Below are 27,725 nucleotides of genomic sequence, written 5' to 3'. Positions count from 1 at the left end.
GCCTAGTAATGATCAAGGAAGTCCTAGGAGGAGAAATAATTCTCTTCAGTGGGGTTGAGAAGACTACAGGGACAGCAAAAGCTCCCGGTGCCTTTGAAGAAGATAGAAAGAGATAGGAGATCTACGTCTTAAATAGTCCATTTAAGGACATTGACTAATTGAACTAATAGAGAAATGTCTCCAAACTGAATGAAATATCAGTCATCCAGTGACAATTATTAATAGTCAACTGCCACAATTACTCCTTCAACCCAGAATTATCACTTTGCCAATAAATACTGAGGAGAAAAAATAGTCTCAGATCTTTTCAATAACTGATTGCTATGCATGCTATACATATAATAGAATATGCATCCATTACAGTTTCCTACCCTAGAGCTATTGTCCAGAATTTCCAAACAGCAAATGATGGCACTGAAGCTCATGTACAACAGTACAGTGTGTTTGCTGGTAATATTTCTAATTAAATTACACTGACGACTTGTTGAATACAAAGCATTGCAGCTAAAAGCTTTCTAAGATTACTGTTTGCAGGCAGATGTTCCATTGACCTCAACAGGTAATAAAGGAACAGATTCCACATGATTTTAATTGTATGTTTATAAATATTTGCCTACAAATCTTTACTTATTGGACCCTTCTTGGAAAATGAAAAGCTGATACTGACCATCTTGCTTACGTACTGGACCACAGAAAGACACACACCTATCACAAACCAGCTATAACATCACATTAAGGGAATACATCAAGCATGTGTGCGTATATACGTGTTAGACTACAAATATTCAGCAGTTGCCAAATGATCTTGGAGACTAAAATGTTTGTTTTTAAACTATATTACTAGTCACATATATTAAATTTGGAAAAAATATGCTGGTTAAGGAGGCATTTAATACAAATGGAACACATTTTATATGCAAATTAAAACAGACAGCATTCGTGTAAAAATATCTAGTATAGCACTGCTGAACAGAAGTAAATAGGACAGTTGTTTTGTTGATGTTTGTGGGTCATTAGTAGCACATCTATTACTGTTCCAGAACTTTTCTTTGTATCAAATTGATGTTTGGAAGATTCAGAGTGCAAAACACAGACCTAGCAAAGTTAGAATATCTTTTTCATAACACAAATCTTGATCCTACTGTTCATATTCAGGCAAAATTCCCATTACTGTTAATTATTAATTATTATAATAATTATTAGTAGTAATAATAATCTCACCAAACTCTTATATAGCACTTCTCATCAGTAGATCTCAAAGCACTTTACAACAAGATTAATATCATTATCCCTCATTTTGCAGGAAAATTCATAGGAATGGGAATTTCAGTTGAGGAGGGACTGCAAGATCAGTTTAGGAATAATATACTACAGCACAATATTTCTGAATAATAGTTCCTTTAGATAAAGGAAATTAAGCTCTTTCTTTTGGACAATTAGAAACTGATGTGTCACGGGAGCAAAATTTATCAAACAATATTTAAAAAGAAAAAAATAACTTTGCAAGTTTAAGAAACATGATCCAATTTCCAACAGGACCACACTACTTAGACAAAGTCACTTGAATTCTCTTCTAATTCAAATAAATACACAAAATTCTTCAGTTGCCATTCTACACAACATGCAAGTTGCCCAGGAGAAACATTTTAAATTATTCAAATCTAGAAAAGGAGAACAACTGAGAAAATAAATATTTTAATGATGTGCGGTCTGCAACTACCCAGTAGAGATGGGGTAATCAAATCTCAGATTAGAAGAACACCACAAGCAAATTCATACATATCTCCCACAATATGATTCAAAGGACAACTTTTGAAGAAGCTTAGATAGATCCAACTATATTACTAAATGCAATACTTTCTACCATGAGTACTCCTAGTGCGTAGCTATTTAACAGTGGAAATTGGCTACTTCAATATTAGAGAAGGTAAAAAACAGATTATAGAATGGGATACAGTATCTGACCCAAAACGAGCTCATTTTTGCAACCTTGATTTGAATGGGAGCAGACTTGGGCCCCAAACTTTTTTCACAATGAAATTTAGATTTAAATCCTTACCCTGCACCATTGAAATCAACGGGAGCTCTGGCGTGCCAGACCTCACTCAAAACACGGAGGCCAAAATCTCATCTCAAACCAGTAAATTTTCAAACCTAGGTGATGTAAATTTGCTGAGCACCCAGCATTTTACACTCAAATGACCTATTTAAAAGTAAGTCAATTAAAATAAACACACTCTTAATCTACATTCTCAATGATTTACTAACCACCAGGTTTAGAAATGTTATGATAGAATCACAGGAAGGGACAGAAAATACAGCCTGAACATAAAACACAATTTCTGTGAGAAGGCCATTCTATCAGATATACACATTGAATCTCAAACGAGGTTACTTTTGGAAAAATGAGGGGAAAGGAGGAGATTAAGATGAAAATAGTTACATGAGTGCTGTATGTTTTGTCAATCCTAATTTATGCAATATAATCTATAACTCAAAAATTATACCTGTTACTGATCCTGTGACATTTAAGTAGGTAAACAGTGAACAAAATTCTCCACTCAGTTTCCAGAAGTGAAAGAGGGCCTTTGCTACCAGTTACTATCATTCAATATATTAATGTAGTTCAAAAGCTGAGAAACTATGGTATAAGAGGAATTATGAGAGATGACACAACAATAAATATTAAAATATAAAAGCTCTACCTACTCCAGTGCATGGTACGAAGTCTTGATTCAATTCACCATAACCTGAAAAAAATAATACAGAAAATAAGTCATACTGATTTTTATCAGTAAACTGATTAATTGTGTGTGTTACATCATTTTTACCTGCAGGGAGGGATGGGTAGAGCTATTTGCAATTACAAAACAGAATATAATCTACAGTTATTACAACAACATGAACCACTTAGGGTATCTACAGCTTAGTAATTCAAACTGTACCAGAAGCTAAGAAGACAAGTAGACAGTTAAATGAACACACATGTGCTGCGCAGGTATTGAAGGAGGTTGAGACTATACCGTGCAGGACTTATTGCCTGCAGGTACCCAAATGTCTCTCTATGCAGCTGAGACCTAAAGTATTACAAGGGCTTTAATCCCTATGTCCTTAATTTTTACTCAGGGCTAAACTTTTTGTCGTCAATAGGAATTTGACTTGAGTCAGGACTGAGTACAGACTTCAGGATTTGGTACTAAATAGCTTTTTTGTTTTTTGAGAAAATACAATATACAATTGAAATGCTGGAAAATAAGTTTACAAAGGTATGACGGGCAGCAAAGTTACTCAACCTGCAAAAAAGTGTTCTCTGAAAGCATAAATGTAAGTAGTCAGACGCACCAAATAAATACATAAAGTGATGACAATAGTCAAGCATAAACAACTAAATGCAACCATCCCCTGCCCCGTTCCAAAAAAATAACCTCTCTCTTCCTGCATTTCTCCTAATATATATATGTTCTTGGATTATGAAAGTTAAAACTTTTTTTTTTTTTAAAAAAAAGCTTAATCATTTGAAAACCAAAGGGTTAATTGAACAAAGTGAGTTAAAAAAGTAAGTTAGGTCAAGTACTCCACTGGATTTTTCCACCATATGATTCACAGTTCCCTTCTACTTGAGTTAATTCTCTCTTGAACAGCTCTCGGCGGTGGCATATGACTCTCAGACCTACCACTCACCGCACTCAGTAGCTTACATTCAAGTTCAAGAATTCTACTTGTGGCTATTTGAACTTAAGCTTTCAGCAGCTTGGACTTAACTGTGTTCTGAACACGCTCCTATAGCCTGCCAAGTCCTCCCAGGGAAACCCAGCTTCCTCTGCTGCTCAAATGTCCTCCGTCTGCCAAATGTGGCAGACTTTCACTGCTTGCATGGATAGGATTTTCAGTTCCTCAAAATCACAGCTCATAGCTTGCAGCTCACCAAAATGGGTAGGCCCCAAACCCTAAAGCTTAGATGTCAGATCACTCTAACTTGCAGCTCATCCAGTTCCCAAGAAGCTCTAGCTCTGCAGGTAGCCAGTTATCCCAAATTACCACCTACTCAAATTTTGGTTTAGGGTAAAGGTGATGGAGTGCCCACCCCACACAAGGCCAGGAGGGGTTAAAGTGGCTAGACAGGCCAATTAACTGCCCAGGCTGCACCTGAAGAAGGAGACCGGGGAAAGGGCAAAAACTAGAACTGGGCTCAGTTGGGCCGGAACAGGAGGGGGTTGTATAAAGTGGAGGAGCTGCAAGCAGAAGGGGGCTTTAGGAAATAGTCTATAGTCACTCCCTGGGGGGAGGGAGTTTGGGCTGACAAACCCAGGAAGAGGGGAAAGCCAGATAGGTAGGAAGCCCAGGGAAACAACAGCCAGGGTAGGATTGTATAGACCTTGACTGCTTGTTATAGGATCCCTGGGCTGGAAGCCAGTGTAGAGGATGGGACTGGGTTCCCCTACCAGTGATTGAAAGTGTCACAGAACTCTGGAGACAATAGGCAGACAGCTGGTATGGAAGGATTTTGAATTTCCCAGAATGGACAGACCTTAGTGACCTGGCCGGAGGGCCAAGCCAGAAACAGGAACGTGAGCAGGGTGAAAGAGATGGGTAGAGACACCACCCAGAGGAGGGCAGTGCGTGGCAAGACCTAATCCCCAGAGTCACCAGGAGGAGGCACCACATGCGGTGAGTGGATCCCATGACAGGAAATAATTGAAACATTTGAAAATATGAAAACTGTTTTGAAAAGTAGACAGTAGGAGATGCAGAAACAATTCAATATAAGGATTGATAATACATTTGTAATATACTTAGCATAGTACCCAGCCATGGGACATGCAAACATCAGTTGCTTAATAAAAGTCAGCTTTTGTATAACTTCAGCGGTCTGCTTCTAAAAAAGTTTTGAAAACAGTGTTGCAGAACAACGCTGCACCTACAGACAGTCAGGCCACCAACAGCAAGTTTCACACATAATTAATGGAACAGACAGCAGACCTCAACTACTGAACAATGGGTTCCCACAGGGATCCATCTTTGCACCATTGCTTTTTAATATTTATATCAGTGACACATCATTGACCCAGTTACAGAAATTTGGATACATGGATGATTTTGCACTCATCATTCAAGCAAGCATTTTCACCCAAGTGGAACACATCTTCACAGAAAACCTAAAAACACCTGGAGCAGGGCCGGTGCAAGGAAGTTTCACACCCTAGGCGAAACTTCCACATTGCGCCCCCCCTCCAGCCCTGCGGCAGCTCCCCGCCCTCCCGCCCCTCGCCTTGAGGCACCCCCCCAATACAGCTCCCCCCCCCGGGGAGCCGTGCGGCAGCTCCCCACCCCAGCTCACTTCTGCTCTGCCTCCTCCCCGAGCATGCCGCCCCTGCTCTAATTCTCCTCCCCTCCCAGGCTTGCAACGCCAAACAGCTGATTGGCGCTGCAAGCCTGGGAGGAGGGAGAAGTGGAGCAGTGACCGCGCGCTCGGGGAGGGGGCGTAGGAACACTGTAAAAAAAAAATTGGGGGCACCGCTTTTTGGCGCACCCAAATCTTGGCGCCCTAGGCAACCGCCTAGTTTGCCTTAATGGTAGCACTGGCCCTGACCTGGTTGGTCATGGCAACTCTGATCCGAACCCTAAAATCCCCCCAGCTGTCTCAATTTGCAAGCAACATGCAAAGAGGTGCCTGAATGTCACCATCCTCAATATTACACACAGGTACAAAGACTTTCTGAAATAGCTGAGTGATTCTGGATCATAGCCTCATATACTGACAGCATCTGATGAGGATGGCTGTCAAGATAAAGACTAGGAACAATGTAATCCACAAACTAGACAGGATCAGTTGGGAAGCAGCGCTCACACCTTGTGGACAGCCACTTTTGGCCTTCGTCTTCTCAGCAGCTGAATATTGCATGCCAGGATGGGCAGGTAGCATACATATGAAACTTGTCGATGTGCAATTGAACACTGCTATGAGAATTGTGAGACTGCTGAAGTCAGGCTGGCTTCCTGTCCTCGTGCATATCTTACCACCATCTCTCCGAAGAGAAGCAGCAATAATACAAGAATACGTCTTTGTGATAACGAACTTAGACTTGCCCATTTATGAAGATCTCAAAGAAACCCTGAGATGCCACCTGAAGTCCAGGAACCTACTTCTGGTTAACAGCTAAAACTCTCATTGCTTTGGGACTGTCACGAAAAGACAAGTGTCTGAAGCTGTGAGAAACCAGTGATGTCAAGAATCAAGACTTGATTACAGATCCTACAGACCACCACCTGGTTTCACCAGGCCACATACAACATGGATCACAGCAACCTGCATTTTAACCTCACCTGGGTGTTGCAATTACTTACTACACAAATGAAGAACAGGCCAGTATGCACATGTGGAGAAGACATAACTATGGACCATCTAGTGAACTGCTGCCTTCTCCAGAGGAATAGCCTTGATTCATTCTGTTTCATCAAAAGCCATAGAATGGATGACAAACTTGGATGTTAATCTTTAATGTTGCTTTTCAAGTTGCCATATGAAAAAGAATGTTTATGCAACTTTTGGGTGGGTATTTCTTTAGGAATAAGTGCAGATCCCTTTTTACTGTCAACTCTGACTCTTCAAGATAGCCAAAAACTAAAAGTCATTGGCCAAATTCAGCCCTAGTATAAGTCCATTGATATCAATGGAGTTGGAGCTACTGATATCACCACCTTCACTCTATGTACTGTGCCTCACTGAGTTTCAAACCAAGTCTGTTATTTTGCTTTGAATATGGAAAATTTTGCTTGTTTATTTTGTAAAATGAAAGTTTGGTACAGAGAGGCTGGTAGGTATCATTGGTTGCAGTATTTAATGTCATGATGTAATACTGAAGGGGAAAGAAATACAAAATTCCTTATCTTTAAACAATATAGTGCCCAGAATGTGAGCTCATTCCTGATTCTTTTGAAGTCTCTGATAGAACTCTTCCATTTAATTCATTGGAAACAAGATCAAGCTCTAAATTACTCCCTAGATTATTAAACAATTTTGCTGGCTATAATTTCATGTGGGGGAATTATACATTGCTACTCTGTATTGAAATGTAATGGGCACATTTTACAAATATCTACCACAGCACATGCAATTAGACTTTTTCTTGAGGACTGACTGAGACTTTCTCAGCCAATGTTTGAGTCAGCATAACTCCACTGAAGTCAATGAAGCTATGTAGATATACACCATCTGAGAATCCATCCCTTAATATTGAGAAGAATGCATATAACCAAAAGGTGAAAAAAAGATGTATATGGTCCAATTATTCACTTTGACTGTGATTTATTTAAAGAATCTGCAGTTAAAAATAAATTTCTTTTAGAATTCATGGCTTGAGTAGAATTCCAAATATTCCCATACCCAAGAGGGGGAAATTCTGATCTTGCTTACACTGCCTAAAATCTAGATCAGTGGTTTTCAACCAGGGGTACACATAGCACTGGGGTACACAAAGGTCTTCCAGGGGATACATCAACTCATCAAGATATTTGCCTAGTTTTACAACAGGCTACATAAAAAGCACTAGCGAAGTCAGTACAAACTAAAATTTCATACAGACAATGACATGTTTATACTTCTCTATATACGATACACTGCAATGTACCATAAGTACAATGTTTATATTATAATTGATTTATTTTATAATTATATGCTAAAAATGAGAAAGTAAGCATTTTTTCAGTAATAGTGTGCTGTGACACACTAGTTCATTCAAAGTTAAAAAACCAAGGGAGACAGAAGCAGGAAAATCTGTTTTCCTCTTCCAATCTATGAACTAAAAACTAGGTGTGAGAGAATGAGATCTACTTGTTCTAAAAACTTAAGGGCATGGTTACCAGAAGCAATCAATTCATTGCACTAACCACAAATAATACTTCCTTTGTCTGATAAATCAGTTTTAAATGCAAAACTTTAATAATTTTTTCTTATGTATCCAAGACATTTTAGGTAATTATTTAATACTAGTTCTAAAAATAAATGTTGTTTTTGTGCATTTTAACTGGATTTGCATTTCCAACCAAATAGACACATCAGAAGTAAAAAAATTAATCTAGTAAACAAATACATCATTCACCATTTTCTAACATAATAAAAATGTAAACATTAAGAATCTGAATAAATGTAAGTTACGTTATGAAACTGCTTAAATAAATGTAAATATAAATAAATATATCCTCCTGGTTAACAAAAGGAAGCACCAAATGTGTAAAGGCTATATTTAGACACAAATCAATATGTTTTGATTGTTAGCCACTAGTGAGAATCAACCTTTCTTTAGGAAAATAACCAAAAAGTACAAATGAAAAAAAAAAAACCATGATTTAAATCAGGAAGCAGTGAACACTGATTTTAATCATGATTAAAATTGCTTTGATTTAAATCAATCTACCCTAAGGGTTGAATAAAATGACAAGTTATGGGAGTACTTTAGTGCATGGGCAAATTTATATTTAAGATTTTATCTAAAAATGATTTAAAATTAATCAAAACAAACTGCAAATCTAGTAGCTTCAGCTAGATTCTGCAAGATGTGTATATTTACAGACATGCTAAATGACAGCTTGTATTTCAAGTAATGTCTTATAAGGGACAGCCAAGCTTGGACTTGTATGGGAATTTTCCTGCATAAAAACTGCCAGATTAAGCTCACGAATCAGTTCAGATGTCCTATCTTTTACACCTTTTGATTCCTGGACATTACATGTTTTCGTTTTGTAGTTATATTTTCTATTGTGCACTTGGTTTTGCTCTTGGTTTTCCACTGGTTTACTTAAGACTTCCTTTTGGTTTCACATAAATCAGTTTAGTCTAGCGTGATCTTAGTCCACTCCTCATTTCACTATTTTGGGATATTTCTTAAACTGATCTCCAGTAGCAGTCTGAAACATTTCTTAGAAGGATTTCTCCTGGGATTCAGGCAATAACCGTGTCAGTATTCTGTGTTCATTGTTCTACACTCCACTAGAGTCAAAATATACAACTGAGAATTAACTTTCATTCCTTAGGAGCCACGTATAAACTGGTACTCCTTAAGAGAGTTTTGTGACCTCAGAATAACTTTTGAAAAGATATTCTTTATTTGCTTATCTCTATATGAAAAAGGAGGGCAAAATCATTGCATGGTACATGGTCTAAAGTTTCCATCGGCATGAGTTTAGAATGAATGCATTACTCGCTGGCGGTAAAGCCAAGGCATCCCACACTCACGCCAATGGAAACTTTAAATTGTACAACTACATTACAGTCAGAAGAAAATTATTCCAGAGCATAGGAGTGTTTGTCAGAGCCAGGCTCCAATATGGCTATGTGAACGGTTTGCTATTACCAGAGGTGCAGATATTCATTATTGGAATTTGCAGTGTAGATTCTTGTGTATTCAAATAACCTTGGGTCCACAGGAATCTGCCAGCATTTCACCCTAAGGTACACAGATTGCCTAAAGAGACATTGATGTTGAAAGTCAATCTGAGCTGAAAGCCCAAGTTTCCTTTGTGTCTTTAAAAATCTCCCCTAAGCTTGTGCCCTTTAAAACACAAATAAGTTCCAAAATAACCACAAAATCTTTTGAAGTAGCTCTGAACTATGAGAGCTGAGGTCTTGAATTCATATGGGTCCTGTGTTTTTCCTGCAACTAATTTTCCTTTATATGCACTCTTCATTAACTAGTAAAAAAAAACCTCTTAAGGAACTTCTCATTTCACTCTAGAGACACACTGTTGATGAATATGTTTCACAAACTTTTTGTGGTGTATATATTCAAATATTAACAGCAGAAATCCTCTTATTGTTTCATTAATTTGTGTCATATTTATTTAGTTTCCACCACAGATACACTTCTTCATAGCACAACAGTAGAGGGCAAAGATGACTGACTGACAAACAGATAACTAGCTGGCCAGGTGCAAGCATACATTTACATTTAGCAGAGAGGAGAAGTGATGAATGACAAAACACCACATCAGATACAAAAACTAATGGAATTAGAAAACATCACCAGTATTTATTATTTCACTGGTATTTCTTTTTTCAAAAGAGCACTGAACTGCCCTCTAATAATTGCAATGATATATCTAGTTGTACACATGTGTAGATGTATGTTCGCATGTGAAATTAATATATATCCTACAGAAAGACCCCAATCCTACTTTAATAGGTTATGCATTCTAAGTCAGGAAATACCACACTTCAAGGTGCACACAAACTTAACTCTCCCCTCCCCCCCCCCAATCCCTGAGCCCTGGCCCTAGGTGGCTTGTTGCCCAGGATGGAAAACTTTATCTGCACCACCCTTTCCCCAAGCAGCCTAGCTAAGGTGGATTGGTTGAGTGACTGATCAATGTGTCCCCTTCCCTCCCCCCAGATGTTGAGTTGATGTTGTCGGAGATGGGTGCCCAGAACAATTGCCTTGATTGCCCACACCCTACGACTGGCCCCACATTGTTGTTCTCCTATAGCAGCAGTCTTTAACTACCTTATCTCATTACTTATTAGTTAATATGAGCAACAGGTGATGGAGGTGAAATGATGGAGGTGATTTCCATAGAAGATTGAAACTCCTCGTATGCCTCCCTCCAACACAGGTTGGTGTTGCTGTGGATACAAGCAAGTCATCCTCTATTACCCATCCTCCTCTCAAACTCGTGTGTTTTGGGCTTAGGGTCATTATCCTCCCTCTCCATTCCAGACCGTATTGTTGCTTTAGGTGTACAGGAAGGAGATGAAAAGCATATAGGTCCACTTGCTCCTTAGAAGGAGCTTGTTAAAGTGGAGTGAGGTTCACTCCTGAGCATTGTGATTTTGCACATTGCCAAGAAAAAAGCATTTGGCCATAAGGGGCCACATTTAATGATATTTTTCAAGGTGACAGATTTGAGTCCAGAATGATTTTTTAAGTTTCAGGATATACTTGGAAATGAAAACATTTACATGAAGGAAAAATTAGATTGAAGTGTTATAATTCCTTAAATATCCATTCCCAGGAGCTGCTCTGGCTTTAGGCAAATTAGGTAATTGCCTACTGAGGCAGATTCTGCCTAGCCAGGCAGTTGGGCTACCTAGCCAGGCAGGTGAGTGAGTGGTGCTGCAAGCTGGTGCTTCAAGGTCCCCCTCCCCCCAGGGCCACTTCCACCATAACCACTGAACCATCAAAAAGGCTCACTACGCCCGCACAGAAATTCTGATGCAGTTCAGAATCTCAGTAAGAGGGGGGCAACACCCTGAAATTTTGCCTAGAGCAGCAGATTGTCTTGGATGGCCTCTATCCATTTCCCCTTTTTCCCTCCAGTCTCCTTTTTTTTTTAAATCTTTTTCCTCACTCTCTTCCTAGATTCGATTGTTAATTTCATATTATTTATGAAACAATACACAAAGGTCAGAGGAAAACCTTAGAACCTACATGTTTTAAAGTACCTGTGTTTGTACGTGTCTGTCTATACCAGGGGTCAGCAACCTTACAGAAGTGGTGTGCCGAGTCTTCATTTATTCACTCTAATTTAAGGTTTCGCGTGCCAGTAATACATTTTAATGTTTTTAGAAGGTCTCTTTCTATGTCTATAATATATAACTAAACTATTGTTGTATGTAAAGTAAATAAGATTTTTAAAATGTTTAAGAAGCTTCATTTAAAATTAAATTAAAATGCAGAGCCCCCCGGACCAGTGGCCAGGACCCGGACAGTGTGAGTGCCACTGAAAATCAGCTCGCGTGCCGCCTTTGGCACGCATGCCATAGGTTGCCTACTCCTGGTCTATACACACAGCAATAGACACTTTCAAACATGTAAGTTCTAAGGCATTCCATTGACCTTTGTATATTTTATACAGTTTTCTGTTCAGCTATCTGCATATTTTATCTGTATCATAGCCAGATTTCCTTTGCTCAAGGAACTCCCCCTCACAAACAAGCTGAGGCAATGGACGGACAAAAATTGCCACCACCCACTGTCTGCTTGTTGCATTCGCCATTGTAGCCACGGCCACAAAAAACAAGGTGGAGCAAGAGAAGGGAACAATCACTCCTCCCATCATGATAGCCTGTGTGTTACCAGAGGATTATTAGCAGTGGGAAATAGTCAAAGCCAAAGAACTTTCAGCTTCAGAACAGAAGCATTGCTTCTATGGATGATTTCATGCAAAGCACAACATTTACATGGACACGGCGACTCGAAACTGGGAAGAAGGGTAAGTTTATAGTGCTTTAATTTCACTGCAGATATTTCACCTCGCTCTAACCCAAACTGTATAGTGCTCTGGTAGACACATGTTTGAGATGGTGATTAAAGTAATTGTACTTGTATCCTCACAAGCCACATTGAACGCAGATTTCCTCACTTGAAAATCTAATGCATTTAAACTACATTACGACCTAACAACCAGCAACCCCCAAGCAATTTTGCTTTAGAATAAATATCAGTCATAGCTTCCAATCAACTCAAACACTCACTTCATACCCAGGTGGGAAACACACTGGAATTCATAACTACGAAATTACTGTGAAACAAACATAACACTCTCCTAGACGCCACTATATAATGCACTACAACATATCCTGAGTTCTTAAGCCGCTCAGAATTTTCTGTATGCCTTTCTCTGAAAATCACTGCAAGGAGCTGCAGAATGCAGACATAAAGGTGTTCCAAAAGCTAAAGGGAATGACAGTTCTTTAACATGGCTCCCCAGTCACCACCTGTGAGTTTTGATCTCTCAGTTGTCTCTTCCAAGAAACGAAAAAGATTCATTTTTAAGTGATCCTCATTTTATATAAAAGAGTAACAAGCGCTCCAAAGGAACAATCACTTCAGGAGAAAAATTAAAAGGAAGACACTGCTTCATTTCACAGAACTCCTGCTTAATTGCACAAAAAATAAAATCTATTTTTCAGGTGAAGGCAGCTTTTTGGTGGCTGGTTACTGGGAGCTACTGATGACAGCCTAAAGACCATTTGATGTTGTCCGTTGGCAATAGAAATCTTTACGCTGCATTGTGCATCTGCTCAGTTCTGGGAGTCTGCAATTTGTGTTTATATTGACATTAACGTAGACTGCTGTTTTTCAAGAGAAAGAAGCCATACCACCAAAGATGCACATTCACATCTATCTCAGACACTTATGTGTCTCCAACTACCATCCAATCCCCAGTTTTTAATGCATTTATCTTCACACCACCCCTGTGAGGTAGAGAACTGCTATTTCCCCCATTATAGAGATGAGGAACTGAGGCACAGAGAAAGGAGAGAATTACCTCAGTTTATATCAGAAGTCTGTGGCAGAGCAAGGAATTGAATCTAGGTCTTTGGCAGGCACCATATTCACTATCTGATCCTTCCTTATCCTTCTTCTTTTGTGATTCCTCACTATAAAGTACTTAGTTAGAGGTAATTAGCATCAGAAACTTTATATAATGTTTTTGCCCATGGTTATGCTGTGAATACAGCAGGCTCTGGCCCAGGGAGGGAGACCAATTATTCGGCCAATTTAAGAGTGGCACTGACTGACTCCTGAGGGAGCTGTTCATAAGTGGATTGTGAGTGATGGGATGAGTGGAGCACATGGAGAAAGTTTCTTAGGGCTGTAGGAGGGGCTCAGAATACAATGAAAAGAATAGAAGCCCCCTGGCATTTCTGAACTCTTCAATCCAACAGTTCAGATTATTACATACAACATGTGCTGTTAGGGATTATCCTATTATGTGTACAGTCCTGGCTAATTACATACTGGATTGTTAATGCTATTGTTATAGACATTAAGTTATAAAAAATCATTGCCCCAACAATTTGTTGTGTCTTTGCTATGCTGATGTCACTCAGCTATAGGGGCTGAATCCTCAAATGTGCTGGAACAGCGCTCTGTACCTATAGGTGGGATACAACTGATTCAGGGGCTGATTCAGTTGCTGGCATAATTTAGAGCAGTCTCAGTCTGTTCTAAAGTCCTCTGGCTTGTGAGAGGAATCTGAAGAATCCCTAGATTGAACAGAGCAGGAATAACTAGCTCAAAGACCCTCCTTCTAGCTCACCCCTTTTGACAGAATTATTTTAAGTCCCCAGTGTGTTGTATAAGCAAATGGGCCACAGCAAGGCCAAGAATTTGACCCTATACATCCTTCTCATAAACTGTAAGAATGGTAGTTTTCAGTCCCGCGACGGAAGCCTGGAACAGGTTTTGTTTGTTTGTTTCCCTTTATTTATAAAAAACAAACAAACAAAATAAATAAGTTATGAGACAAATGCGTATGCAGCACTCAGGGGAAGACGGAGGCTTTGTCCTTTGCAGGGCTGGAATATAGCTCCATACTCTCACAAGATGCACTAGATAGGAATTGCAACTCAGTGGGATTAAAACGTAGATCTCCCATCTTCCAAGTAAGTGCCTTAACCAGTGGGTACTGGGCATAAAGGGGCTGCCCGTGCTACCTCCATCTCCACCTCTGCTTTTGTGACTGGTATTTAAGTTCCCTTGTGCAATTCAAGAATTTGGGAGAACAAATTGGCAAATTTGTGTCAAATTTGTTTCAGTTGACTCTAAACTACATTTTGGAAGGAATAAGCCATTCTTCCAAAAGATTTAATTCAGCTCTATTCATTAGTGATTTTTTGCCTTCTAATCCACAGTATGCATCCACCGGTTTATATTTTTTTTTATTCTTTTCCTAAAAGAGAAAAGATTCACGAGAGTTGATTTATGGCAGTAGGTGGTTCATTTATTTAACCATTCGTTTGTTGATTATTTCCCTAATAAACGGCTAGACTGTGATATTTTTTACCCGCTCTGAATAAAGTGCACCATGTAGCTGCACTGCTCCCAGAGCAGACCAAGGAATGAATTTTGATTCAGTCACAATTTGTTTCCTGGTTGCCTTCTTGCTCCAGGAGAAAGCCATCTGTTACTGTTACGGAGCAGTAGGAGATCACTTCCTCTTGGTGCTGGCTCAGCTGTGCTACTTGGACAGCTCCATTCAGCCCCTACCCTTCCCTGATCACCTAAAATTTTGCCTCACCCCTGTGCTTTGAGCCACCCAGGGGAACAATGACATGCTTTACTCCCCTATGCAGGTGCACACAACAAACAATCATCTTACCTAAAAGGAATACCATGTTTTACTCACCTACCAGCTGTAGCTGATAAATTATGAACACTTTTCTCAGATATTTGAATCCCTGGCTTTCCTCCTACCCCTGAATTCATACATAGTCATTAACACAATAGACTGATGATGACAACTAAACTGAAGAGATATGATTTCAGAGGTGAAATATAAATCCTGTATGTATTTGTCATAAGCACATTTCTTGTTCATCTAAACATTCGGTAAAAGCACTCTAAGTGCAATCTGTCTCATGGAAAGAGGAATCCAAGTCTAATCACCACAGTACCTCTCCCAGCGTTCATCTGTTTAACTTCAAAGAAAAATGTTGTCAAAACAAAGATCTCAGATGGTTTGCTACTTCTTAAATGTGAAAATTCGATTGTTGAAAATGTTTTTTTTAAGGTAGCAGAACACACATCATCAGCTTGAGAACAATATTATAAATCTCTATTGATTTTCAGGTTTTAAAATGAAATTTTCTCGATCTCATTTGCTTCACAAATGAAATGAACATTGAGCTGCTTGACTGCATGTTGACAAATAAAATCATCTTTAGAAATTGTCAAAGAAATGTAGACATGATTTACAGGCTAATTCATAAACTGAAGATATTAGCCACATAATCTTAAACTTTTAACTCCTCTATTGTTTACAGCGGGCTTTCACTCTCCATTGAGCTAAGCTCAATACACACCAATATACTGAAAATAGGAGAGAGAGATCCATGAACCTGAAAAAACTTTTCTTAGGGAAACATTTTGCTATGTGGGTGTAAACAGGTTAAAGTATATCTGTCAGTAAAAATAAATGATCGCTAAAGAATGCAGTTTGTATTAGAACACATTATATTCATCTCCTTTCTACTTTAAATGCAATGAAATGCATTACATCATTTTGTATTTCCTCAAAGTGATACACTAGTCTCTGAACTGCTGAGTAAGTGATTCCTGACTTATTTACATACAGTAACATCAACCCAGCCACTTATAAAAGATTATTTAACAGTATGCCAGACTCCAATGATAAAAATGGAGATTTGTTGCTGATGAAGTTAGTTCTGCTTTGCTTGTTTGAACTTTTTCTTGTCAATTTTGGCAGCATCTTCCAATAGCCAGTGGTTTTCTGAAAAACAGAGGGTTATTGGTTGCATCAGGTGGTAGCCAGTCTTCAGTCAACAGTCAGAATTCATACACTATCATTTTAATCTGCTGTTGTATTTGTTTCTTCTTAATTTTTAATGAGATGTCTAATAAGTAGCAGCCAACCTGGTGGCAAGTGGTAGAACTCTGCTCTCTAGGAAGATCAGTGTTCAGTTCCTGATCCTAGTCTTTCACTCTCTAGAGCATCAAAACCGTCATTGTCGTCTCCATAACACCGTCGGCCTATAACCGTGTGTCTCAAACTTGGGCCGCCGCTTGTGTAGGGAAAGCCTCTGGCAGGCCAGGCCAGTTTGTTTACCTGCCCCATCCGCAGGTCCAGCCGATCGCGGCTCCCACTGGCCATGGTTCACTGCTCCAGGCCAATGGGGGCTGCTGGATGCAGCGTGGGCCGAGGGACATACTGGCCACCACTTCCCGCAGCCCCCATTGGCCTGGAGCAGTGAACTGTGGCCAGTGGGAGCCGCGATCGGCTGGACCTGTGGACAGGGCAGGTAAACAAACCGGCCTGGCCTGCCAGGGGCTTTCCCTACACAAGCGGCGGCCCCAGTTTGAGAAACACTGGTCTATAAGGAAGGGGAGAGAGAATGCCTCCTTTGGCCAAAGAAAGAACAATGCTGACCGATTCTCTGAAGTGCCTCATTTCCTCCTGCAAGAAAAATTCCAGCTAACCACTGGAAAGGTGGGGAAAAATCCACAACTTCCAAAAGTCCAAAATGTCTACAGCTTTTCATGAACAAATGCGGGTTTCTCGTGATTCTGTATTTCTATTTCTATTTCCAAACTGTTGTATTTCTACATCTTTTGCCAAAGAATCATATCATACTAAGGCAAAGAAGATTTTTCATGGCAAGTCAGTACATCTTCAGTATACATCAGAAAGAAAGATACACAGTAGGCAAAAATCTTGATATAGCAGGGTAATTAGCTAGATGGCCATTAGATCTTTTCCATTTCTAACATCTATACTTTTTTGATTTTCAAATTTGTTTTTAAGGGGAAAAAAGTGGTTAAGGATCTTTTAGAATTTTCCTGATCATGGCTGTGTGTCTCTATTTGATTTTGATTCTTAGTAAGACCAGTATAACCGGACACCGGATGTCAAGAGCTCAGGAGAATGCCTAAACAATCTATGTTTTATGGACAGCATCTGTAGTAATTATTGACATCACTGTATCATCCACTTTGCATTTCTTTAGAATTCAACTCCTGTTTATTTGAAGTGATGATTTTGTGGTTCTTCACCAGCTAATATATTCATCCACCCAGTCCATTGATTACTCTGAATGAAAGCCTTGAATATTTAATGCTAGTTAAACATTTTAGCAAGGTTCTACTGTCACTAATGACTAGATTGGTAAGTGAGATTTTAGGACAGCTCTCTCACGTTTCTGTGATAAGAAGATCAGATGGATACACACCCACATTCTGGCCTGCCTTGCACAACAAGCTCCATCTCTCTCAGTTTGTGTAGGTTTTTTTTTAAATACTGTTTCTTTACTACTTAAGACTTCTTTACTTTGTTCTCAGCTACGCTTCAGAACAAACTAGGAGCTGCAATCTCAGATCACCCACATTCTCCCACACACCTGCCTGCTCTTCCACAAAACAAAGAGCCGTTTGCTTTCTACACCAAAAGAATTTTGCAAGCTTATGTATCTGGGTCACGGGACATAGACATGTAAACTCACCACAGAATCTCACAAAATTTGAAAAGTTCACTCCAATAAAATAAATAAAGTGTCCCTCCCATCACTGTATAAGAAAAGTCTTGACACACAGGAGTGTGGGTGAGGGACTTAACTTTATACAGTGGTTGACCCCAGTAGCTACTGTGACAGCCTCCTTTTGTTTTTACATGAAACAAATAAAACATAATACTCAGTAAAATTAACCATGGACCAATACCAACAATTAATAAATAAAACAAAAGTGGTGATATCTAGAATGGTGTGTGAATAGATGATCCAGACACCCTGGAACAGATGAGGCAAAGTGTTTGCAGTGGACAGTGTACCAGTTCTGCTCTCAAGACACCTGGGTTATACTCCCAGTTCTTCCGCTGACCTGGTGTATGACCTTGGGCAAGGCACTTTCATTACAGCTTGGCAAGAAATGTTTTTTTTCTCCCCCCATCTGTATCAGAGCATGGCAGGGCCCCCCTGGCTCCTCCCTCTGCCAGGTCCAAAAAGTCATTCTGAGATCCTGGAGTTAGTGACTACTGGTGCAGTTTATTCACAGGCTTGTTCTCATTACTGTTTCACCATGTACAGTTGGCCCTTTACCATCTGCAGGCAGGAGGAAGGAAGGAAGGAAGGGAAGAGCTACCTCCTTGCTTCCACTCCCTGCCTTTTCCCTTTCTTTCTGCTCCCCTCCTCTGGCTTCCTTCCCCGGAGGCTTTTATACAGCCCCAGGCTAATTAGGTGGTAGCTGTCTCTGCCTCCCCAATTAGGTTATCTCCAGCCAGCTGTAATCTATCCTCCCTAAAGTGGAGCTGGCGTGGCAGAGGGCTGAATCAGGAACCCTTTGCCCAGCACCCTGTCACACATCCCACCAGAATTTCTGAGATTTTTGAACTTTTTTCCTATCCTGAAAAGTCAATATAGCTCAATGTTTTGCAAATCCACAATGCCCATAAATTTATTTGTATAGGGTCAATCAAAACTTATTCATATCTGGCCAGAATAGGACAACTCAGGCTCTGGACTTGCACCTCTCAATATCCAGATCAATATTGTAGGTAGTGCCTAATTCTAATATATTTGATCATAGACTGGGGTAATATGATATGGGTGTCCTTCATACAGATGGTATATTCCTGGGGTACAAGGGTGGGAGCTGGAGGAATTTGGCTGGTGCCTCGCTTTGTGTGATTCATGAATGGGTCTGGGGGCATTCATGCAATCCAGCTGCATGTGGGGCTCCACATGCTGTTGTGTTGAGTGATCACAGTGTCTGGAGGGGTTTTCTGCTTGTCACTAGCAAAGCATTGTGAGAGACAGCCCAGGCTGGAGAGTTAAGGGGGCACTAACCACAATCCCAGGCTGCACCCTGGGGACCTCGTCACATCCTCCCCCAGACAGCAAGAAAATAATTAAACAAATTACAGATTGTTGGTGGGGCCGGGAAAGGAGGGATGCAAGGAGCACCTGGTATGTGCAATAAGCTTGGACTATAGAAGCAATGAAGTGTGCAACCATAGGCACAGACTCCGTGGGTGCTTCGGGGCTCAAGCACCCACGGAAAAAAATAGTGGGTGCTCAGCACCCGCCAGCCACAGCTGTTTGGCAGCACCACTGATCCGCCGTTTGGTGTCTGAAAAGGCGCTTTGGGGACGGTGGAGAGTAGCGGGCGTGAGCCTCGGGGAAAGAGGCGGAGCATCCTTGGGGAAAAATAAAAGTCAGTGCCTATATGTGAAACCCTCTAGTTTATAGCTCAACATTGTTAATGCTTTCTTTAGGCAGATGTTCTTTTATTTAACTCACTTGATATTAACGGAGTACAATCCTTTGGTGGCAGTTTTTGACTTTGGGTGAAACAAACACCTTTTCGTTCACATCAAAATCTCCACGCCTCTACTCCATTTCTGGAAGCACCCTCGCACACCAAACAGCAGAGTGTGAGATGTTACGTTTCATGACATTGAGAGAGCTACCTGGTTGTGACTGCAATCTGACCCAGAGTGTTATTGCACAAACAAATCAGGTCTATGTGCTCGAAAATGCCCTCACGGAATTGCACCTGCAATTATTTCCAGGTGTATAATTACAGAAAGAAAAATCGATGGCTAAGTTGAGACTCTGGTGAAAATCAGAGCAGCAGAGTCTGTCTTTGAGTCTGATTTGTTTGTTTAGTAGAAGCCTCCATGGTTCTAGAGAGAGTATCCTTTTGTTCTTTTAAGTAACAGTTTGTGTGAACCTACTGTAGCAGCTCCTAAACAAACAAACAAAAACCAGGACAATAGACTCCAGCAATCCGTAGGCAGTAACATTTACTGCTTTCAGTAGCTTCTTTCCTTTATTAATGCCCCTAAGAACTATGGATTAATACTATCAAAGAAAGACACTTTTATGCTGTAGGCTAATTACAGCACTTACACGTTTTGTGGAAGCATTTCCACATCTCTTGGCCAAGGGACGTATGACCTAAGGGCCCAGGCTTTTTTCTTGGAGTGCAATAGTGATTCAGCTTCCACGCTAATTTCTTTCTGTGTTCTGAACAAAAGCTGTCATCTGGGTTGAACTTAGCCCACGTGGCTCTGATATTGGAACAGCCATGAAATGATAGAAAACAAAAAAAACCTTCAAAGAGTCCTGTGGCACCTTATAGACTAACAGACGTATTGGAGCATAAGCTTTCGGGGGTGAATGCATGCTGACGAAGTGGGTATTCACCCCCGAAAGCTTATGCTCCAATACATCTGTTAGTCCATAAGGTGCCACAGGACTCCTTGTCGCTTTTTACAGATCCAGACTAACACGGCTACCCCTCTGATACTTTAAAAAAAAAAAAAAAAAAAAAAAAAGTGTATCTTTGGTAATCTGCATAACTTAAAAAAAATTGGGAGCCATGACAACTATGCCTGAAAGATCAGATTGCTTCTCATATGCATATGGTGAAAATAGCTTTACAAATTTCAACCTAAGTATCACATTTGTCCTACAGATGAGCCTCCACCAAAATGCCGTTTCCATATAACTCTGCATTCTGACAAAATGCAGATGCAACTCCAAATTTCAATGCCATCGCGTATCTCTCTAACAGGCCAAGGCAAAACCTGGAAGCAAATACTTCAAAACTTTGGAAAGACTTTTAAGAAAGTCACCCTCTAATGAATTATTTTCTGAATTACCTTTTGTGTTCAATATTATAGGGGCCAAGTTATCAATTTAACTTCATTTTTTGGATTTTTAATTTCTATCACCCGAAAATATTATTTGTTCAAAGATTATGATTGGGGTCAAATTCTGTCTCCAGGTACCAGTGGCCAATTTCCATATGTGTCACTGGGAGCTGCATGTGTGTGTGGGAAGCATGCCAACCATCAAACCTACCAGTGTGTGATATAAGTAATTAAAATATGACAAATTAAACATGGAATGCCTGGGTTTTGTTGCATGGCATCCCATAATTGACGTTACAGTTGTTTTTTTTTAAACTATGAAACCCATTTCAAAGGAGGTTAATTAACTAAACTTTTTTTTTTTAAATACAGGATAACATCTATCATCTGATTAAAAAGAGTGTTTTTTTCCTTTATATGGACCATACACTAAAGGTATATAACACTCTTTGCCAGTGGCTTACACAAGACTTACTAGATAATAGAACATTGGGGATCAAGAATTCTGTTCCTGGCTCTGAGAGAGGACCATGGTCCAGGGGCTAGAGCACCAGCCAAGAACGTATATTTGGCACATTGATTCCGAAAGGATGAGAGGATAACACTTACATTTTCCACATTGGATATCTGAGTTATATTCCCAGTTCCACTTGGCGTGACTGTACAGTTTCTCAGTTGGCTTGTTGTAAAATGGCAGACAATACTGGACTACCATCTAAGACAAGGATATATGGCCTAGCTCAGTAGGAGCTATGCAGTGTACAGTAATGTGAATAGCAGTTAGTAGAAGCGAGATTGGAACTCATATCTTGACTCCTAGCTCAGTGCAGTTTCTCTTTTCCAACAGGGTATTTGGGAAGTGGAGTTTCTCTGCCCTGTCCATTCCACGTGGATCCTGTGATGCCTGATTCAATATATATGTGAAACCACCAGCAAAATCCAGTACTCTAGAGAGCTCCAATTGAAGACACAGAACATGATCCCAGGGGAAAAAAAAAAAGTCTTGTCTTGGTTTTGCATTACTAGAAGTTGTGCTGTCTGCCAGCTTTGAGAGCACAACGCAAACACAGTTATAGACTGTAATGCTGGAAGGTGTTAATGGCTGCCATCAGTCATGGACCTGCCTAAAGCTGATTGGTGTGCTAACCACTCTTTTCAAGCTAAATGGAAGGAGCAATTAAATGCTTCTTTCTGTAGTGATAACCAAAAACAAGAAAAAAGTATTGCCTAAGGCACGAGGCTACATAGCCAAGTGTGAGCAGAGTTAAGCTGAGGGTATGGCTACATTCCCATTAAACACTCGTGTCTGGCCTGTGCCATATGGCTTGAGCTCACAGGGCTTGGGCTAAGGAGCTGTTTAATTGCAGTGTAGACATTCAGGGTTGGGCTGGAGCCCAGGATCTAGGACCCTGTGAGGTGAGAGGCCCCAGAGCTCTGGCTGCAGCCTTAGCCTAAATGTCTACACCAGAATAAAACCTGAGCCCGGGGAGCCAAAAAGTCAGCTGATCCAGACCAGCAGCGAATGTCTAATTGCAGTGTAGACATACCCTGAAAGATTTCCCTGGGACTGATTGTAAACCGAGGTGCTGGAACAATATTTATAGTGGGGGTGCTGAGAGCCATTGAACCAACTGTAAATCTTTTGTATAATGGAAACCACTTCAAGTCAGGGGTGTGGTAGCACCCCCAGCACTCTTAGTTCCAGTAAACACAGGGGCTTGGTTGCAGCTATGTTTGTGAGAGGCAGAAAACATGAAGAAAGCCAATAGAAACTGAGGGAAGCGGTCATGAGCATGGCTCTGGGAGGAAGCAGAGACAGATTTTTTTGGCCACAGTAGTTGCTGGAAAGGCAGACTTGGATTTCTGAGCAAGGAAATTGCCTGCTGTTAGTTTCTACTTTATTCAGGAAAACATGACTGTGTTTATACTCTTTATAAAAACAGAACTGAAAAAAAAAAAGCCCACCATACCAATTGCACCAAAGAATTACCTAGCTCGTGACATTAATTTCTCCTCCTAAAGGAAACAACAGGGAAGGCCCCAAATATTGGCCAACAACTTGGGCTAAAGGGGTAATAATATTTAGCAAAAGTTATTATGACTAAAAGAGTTCATATGCTTATTTGGAGAACAATAAACACCCATTCTAACCATCAGTCAAATCTTACATTAATTTCACTCTGAGTTAATATTTAATATAGTTCTATCTGAATACTTCTTTATTTTTCCTATGTTCAGTCTCCCTTAACAGTGCACTGGAAGCAAGAAAGGAAATAAGACACATCCTGAATGATAATAAAATTGATAGTGCACAAAGCGACAGTGAAGGCCTCATGAAAATTTCCATAGCAAGGGAGAATGTCATTAGCAACTGATGTACAATAAATCTTACTCCCTATGAGACAGCATTTGGGATTTATTGCTCAATGCAATTCTGCCACTAATCAAAAACCACATGTTATGAAATTACAACTTCAGTCATACTGTTCCTTCAGGAGGATTCATGCAATACTGGAAAGTAATGGAGAAGAGATAGCTCAGGTAACTAGATAGTGGGATAATAATACCTTTCACATACATGGATTTAGCGTCTAGTTTCCGTGCACATGTCCTGCTGTCTATGAGTTCACCATGCAAAAGATACAATGTACATTATGACGTCACTTTCCATTCTAAACTCCTGTTTTCGGTTGCTTATAATTTTGCTAAACTTTAACCATTCAGGCTAAAATTTTCTGTGTTTCCTCTCTGCCACTGGCTGAACGCTTTTGGCAAGTTTCACTAAAAGTGGTTCAGCCTTTTCTGAAAAGATGCTTATGGAAATGATAGCTTTAATGTTCACAAAACCTATCTCCCAACCTTGTTTTTTTTGCAGAGCTCTAACACCTCCAACTTAGAATCAAAGAGATCCCTTTTGTTTTTTCCATCAAAATTCACTCAGAAGTTATAAGCCTCTGAAAGCCACCTTTTGCACATGTTCATTACAGCTTGTTAGAAGCTTACTACTGAAATAGCCAACATCCCTCTGCACTGGCATGCTCCAACCTCACAGCACTCAATACATGCCAACTGCACTGATCATGATCCAGCCAGGTAGGAAATGCCAGAATTAAAGTAGCCCTTTGCCTAACTTTTGAATGCTTGTCCTTACAAAGAATGTTTTAAAAAGTGTACTACTAAGGTTTTATAAAACATGAGTTTGGAATAGTTTCATTACTCACGGATGTCAATAAAACCTGTACATCAGTCCACGCCTTTGTGCATTCTGTACATGCTAGAGAAACCATTTCAGGAATCTTTTAGACACTTTTTTGGATTTCTCTTCTGTAAAGCAGGCGCCTTGGTTACCATATGGTAACCATCTGTAGAGAGCTAAGATGAAGCCATAAAAACCTTAAATAAAACTCTTAAAACCTTTAGCTTTCCAATACTTAAAGTCACAATTTTAATATTTCATATCTCAAGACATTCATGGTCTATAAACAAGTGCTCATAGAGAAGTTGGAAGTCTCCCATTTCCAGTAAGACTATGTATTATACACATTCATTCTTTATGTAAGTTCTATATGCTCCATTACCAATAGGGAAGGATGGGTGTTATAGGGGATATATCACTGGTCTGGAACTCAGGAGACAGTTCAATTCTAGGCTCAATCACAAATTTCTTGTGCCATCATCAGCAAGTTGCTTTATCCTCCCCAAGACTCAATTCCCCATCTGTAAATTGGGAATAGCAGTTCTCATCACTGGGTTGGTGTCAGGATAGGACTGTAAGACACTCAGATATTAGTGTGTAGAGGACCATATCAGAAGATAGCAGTCCTAACTGTGCTGCTCTTCTTCAGGTCAAAGCATTTAGCAGACATAGCAGTTTATTCACATCAGTGTTACATCCTTGAAACAGACATCATCTGAAACAAGCACATGTGCATTTCATTCACAAAGAGTGATGCTGAATGCACATTAAGCTAAATAAGTGGAACTTCATTAAAACCGAAAGACTGCGCTGTCCATGTGACTGAGTTTCTCCCAGCCTAACTCCCCCATGATCCTGTTTTTCTGGTGTCCTGTCAATAACAGTCCCTCCAGGGAACATGGTCCCCTCTACTCTATTTCCACTGATCATGATATATCTTCCCTTTTTCACAAATATTTTATTATAAGCAATAAAAACAAAAATGATTGACTCCCAGATCCCCACACGATGTCCCTTCAGCCAGAGGTTGCTAGCCTAAAGCTGAATTGGAGTCCTGTTTTTAAAACACAGACTCAGCTAGTTACATATTTTTTGAGATAGTTTGGTTTCCTCAACAGGTGACCACACTAGGAATGACTTTCTATGTCTCCCTGTCACCTGTCTCCAAGCTTAGCAAAACTATCTGTGCAGTCTCCTCCCTCCATGTGGAGTTGGCCTCCAGATGGTTCTCTGCCTCTCCATTCTACAATGATCTCTCTAGCTCTATAGCTTCTCTTGGCGTTGTGTCTGCTTCTTTGTAATTGTGTCTCGTTCCCGTAGATCACTTCTCTCTCTTGCTTGCCACTGCACCCCTCACAACTTCTTTAGTTCATCCCTTGTGCTCTCTCTCTCTCTCGTGGCTGGATCCTCACAGAAGTGCCTGTCTGCAGGGCTGGAAGGTCCTTGGCTGGCCTGTCATATTCTACAATATCCCTATTTTTTCTGGTTGCAACAGGTCTCCCCTCATCAGTAGCAGGTTTTGGTCCTTTGTCCCACAATCAGGGCCTGCGTGAAACAGTTTTGCCCCCCTGTGTTGGGGTATTCCTGTGTATCAGAAATGCTAGCATGGGGATCTGAACCAGAAGAAACAGCTCTGTGTAACAGGCTGTTGGTGTTTTTTTTATAGCTGATTCCACCTTATCATTACTTTGTAGGCAGGCTGGGGAGGAGGTGTAGTGGTCAAACTCCCATTTGCATGCAAATTCACTGAATTCTTCTGAGGCAAATTGGGGGTTGTTGTTCATGAATATATCAACCAGAATGTTCTCTCTCTCAAGGTGGGCCTTACATTTGCGAATTACTGTCTCTTTTTTAGGGCTAACGATTAATTGCAGTTAACTCATGTGATTAACTAATACCGATTAATTGCAATTAAAAAAATTAATTGTGATTAATCACAGTTTTAATCACACTGTTATACAATAGAATATCAATTGAAATTTATTACATATTTTTGGATGTTTTTGTACATTTTCAAACATATTGATTTCAGTTACAACACAGGATACAAAGTAGACAGTACTCACTTTATATTGTTATTTTTATTCCAAATATTTGCACTGTAAAAATGGCAAACAAAAGAAATAGTATTTTTCAAAAATAAATATAAAGTGAGCACTGTACACTTTGCATTCTGGGTTGTAAGTGAACTCAATATATTTGAAAATGTAGAAAATATCCAAAACTATTTAAATAACTGGTATTCTATTATTATTTAACAGTGCGATTAATCTTGATTACTTTTTTTAATCGCTCGACAGCCCTACTCTTTTTGTATCAGGAGGGCATTGACCTCCCAGAAATTTGAAAAACAGTCCACAGTAATCTGTATTGCTTTTCCTTGTAGATAAGTAGTAGGGTGAGGAGCTCATGTGGTAATAGAGTCTCTTTTCTGCTTTCAATTTTGACATGAGTGGCAGCCATCACACCAGTGGAGAAGCAGAGGTGTGCATTCATTCCCAGTCATTAAACACACTTTTGAGTCCATGTAGAACCGCTATCGATGCCCAGGTATGAGGCGTGTATTTTTTGCATGACATCCTTATGTAATGAGGGAGAGACAACAGCTCTCTGTCCTCAAAATATGAATCCATCCTGCACGCTCCCCTCATGTTTTATTTGAAAATATGGATATATTTTCTGGCCACCCTACTAGCATTGCTCTCTTGACGCCTGTAGCTGGACTTCCTTTCCCATAGGCTCTTTGATTATCAGCTTCACTGTTGAAACTGGGAAATTAAATCCATTAACATGCTGCACCTGATTCCCTCCTCCCAACTCGCTGATGCTGAGTATACGTATCCTGCTCAGGGTGTCAACTAACACCAGTAAACATCCTGGACAATCTCCAATCTCTACCTGGTTGTACTGGATGTGCATCAACTCTTTGGTGTGCTAAGCAGGAGCTTTGGTGTGATTGTCTCTACAGGTTTTTGGTCTGATTGCACTATTACTGGATGGCCATATTATTTGGGTGTACCTGTGTTCGGTCTGACAGGCCTCTGCTGGCATAAGCAACTGACAGCTGCCCCTGAAAAAATGCTCCACCCAATTGCATCAAAACTGGAGCTCTCCTGGTTGCTTGTACTTCAGGACAGGGCACTCTCATCATTTGTTTAAGGGTGTCAAATGCTTGTTGGTGGGGACCTGCCCAATCCCACTCAGAATCTCATGAGCTGTCCTATGGGTTCCACTACTGCTTCCAAATGTGGACAGAACTTGAACAGAATATTTTTCATTCCAGTGAAGTACTGCATTCCTTTCACATCCACTGGAGCTGGCATATCTCCGACTACCTTGATGGTGTGGGGATGGATCTGCTTTCAGGCCCAGGCTCTGAGCAGATGACCAACATATGTCACCTCATGCTGTTTGAATCACA

At 40.2% G+C, this 27,725-nt stretch overlaps 1 protein-coding gene across 3 annotated transcripts in view; it reads right to left on the bottom strand.

The window, feature by feature from the left end:
* LOC128840976 (contactin-4) overlaps positions 1-27,725 on the bottom strand; it is a 654,212-nt gene that overhangs the window by 572,517 nt on the left and 53,970 nt on the right. For all 3 annotated transcript variants that reach the window (XM_054035596.1, XM_054035602.1, XM_054035603.1), the window contains exon 2: positions 2,710-2,750. The gene's annotated coding sequence lies outside the window, so the exon portion shown is untranslated. The remainder of the gene's footprint in view (positions 1-2,709; positions 2,751-27,725) is intronic.

The sequence above is a fragment of the Malaclemys terrapin genome, chromosome 7 (assembly GCF_027887155.1).
Source record: "Malaclemys terrapin pileata isolate rMalTer1 chromosome 7, rMalTer1.hap1, whole genome shotgun sequence".
In the NCBI taxonomy this organism is placed as follows: Eukaryota; Metazoa; Chordata; order Testudines; family Emydidae; genus Malaclemys; species Malaclemys terrapin.
Note: the sequence above shows the minus strand (reverse complement) of the source record. Positions and strands in the feature narration are given on the sequence as shown.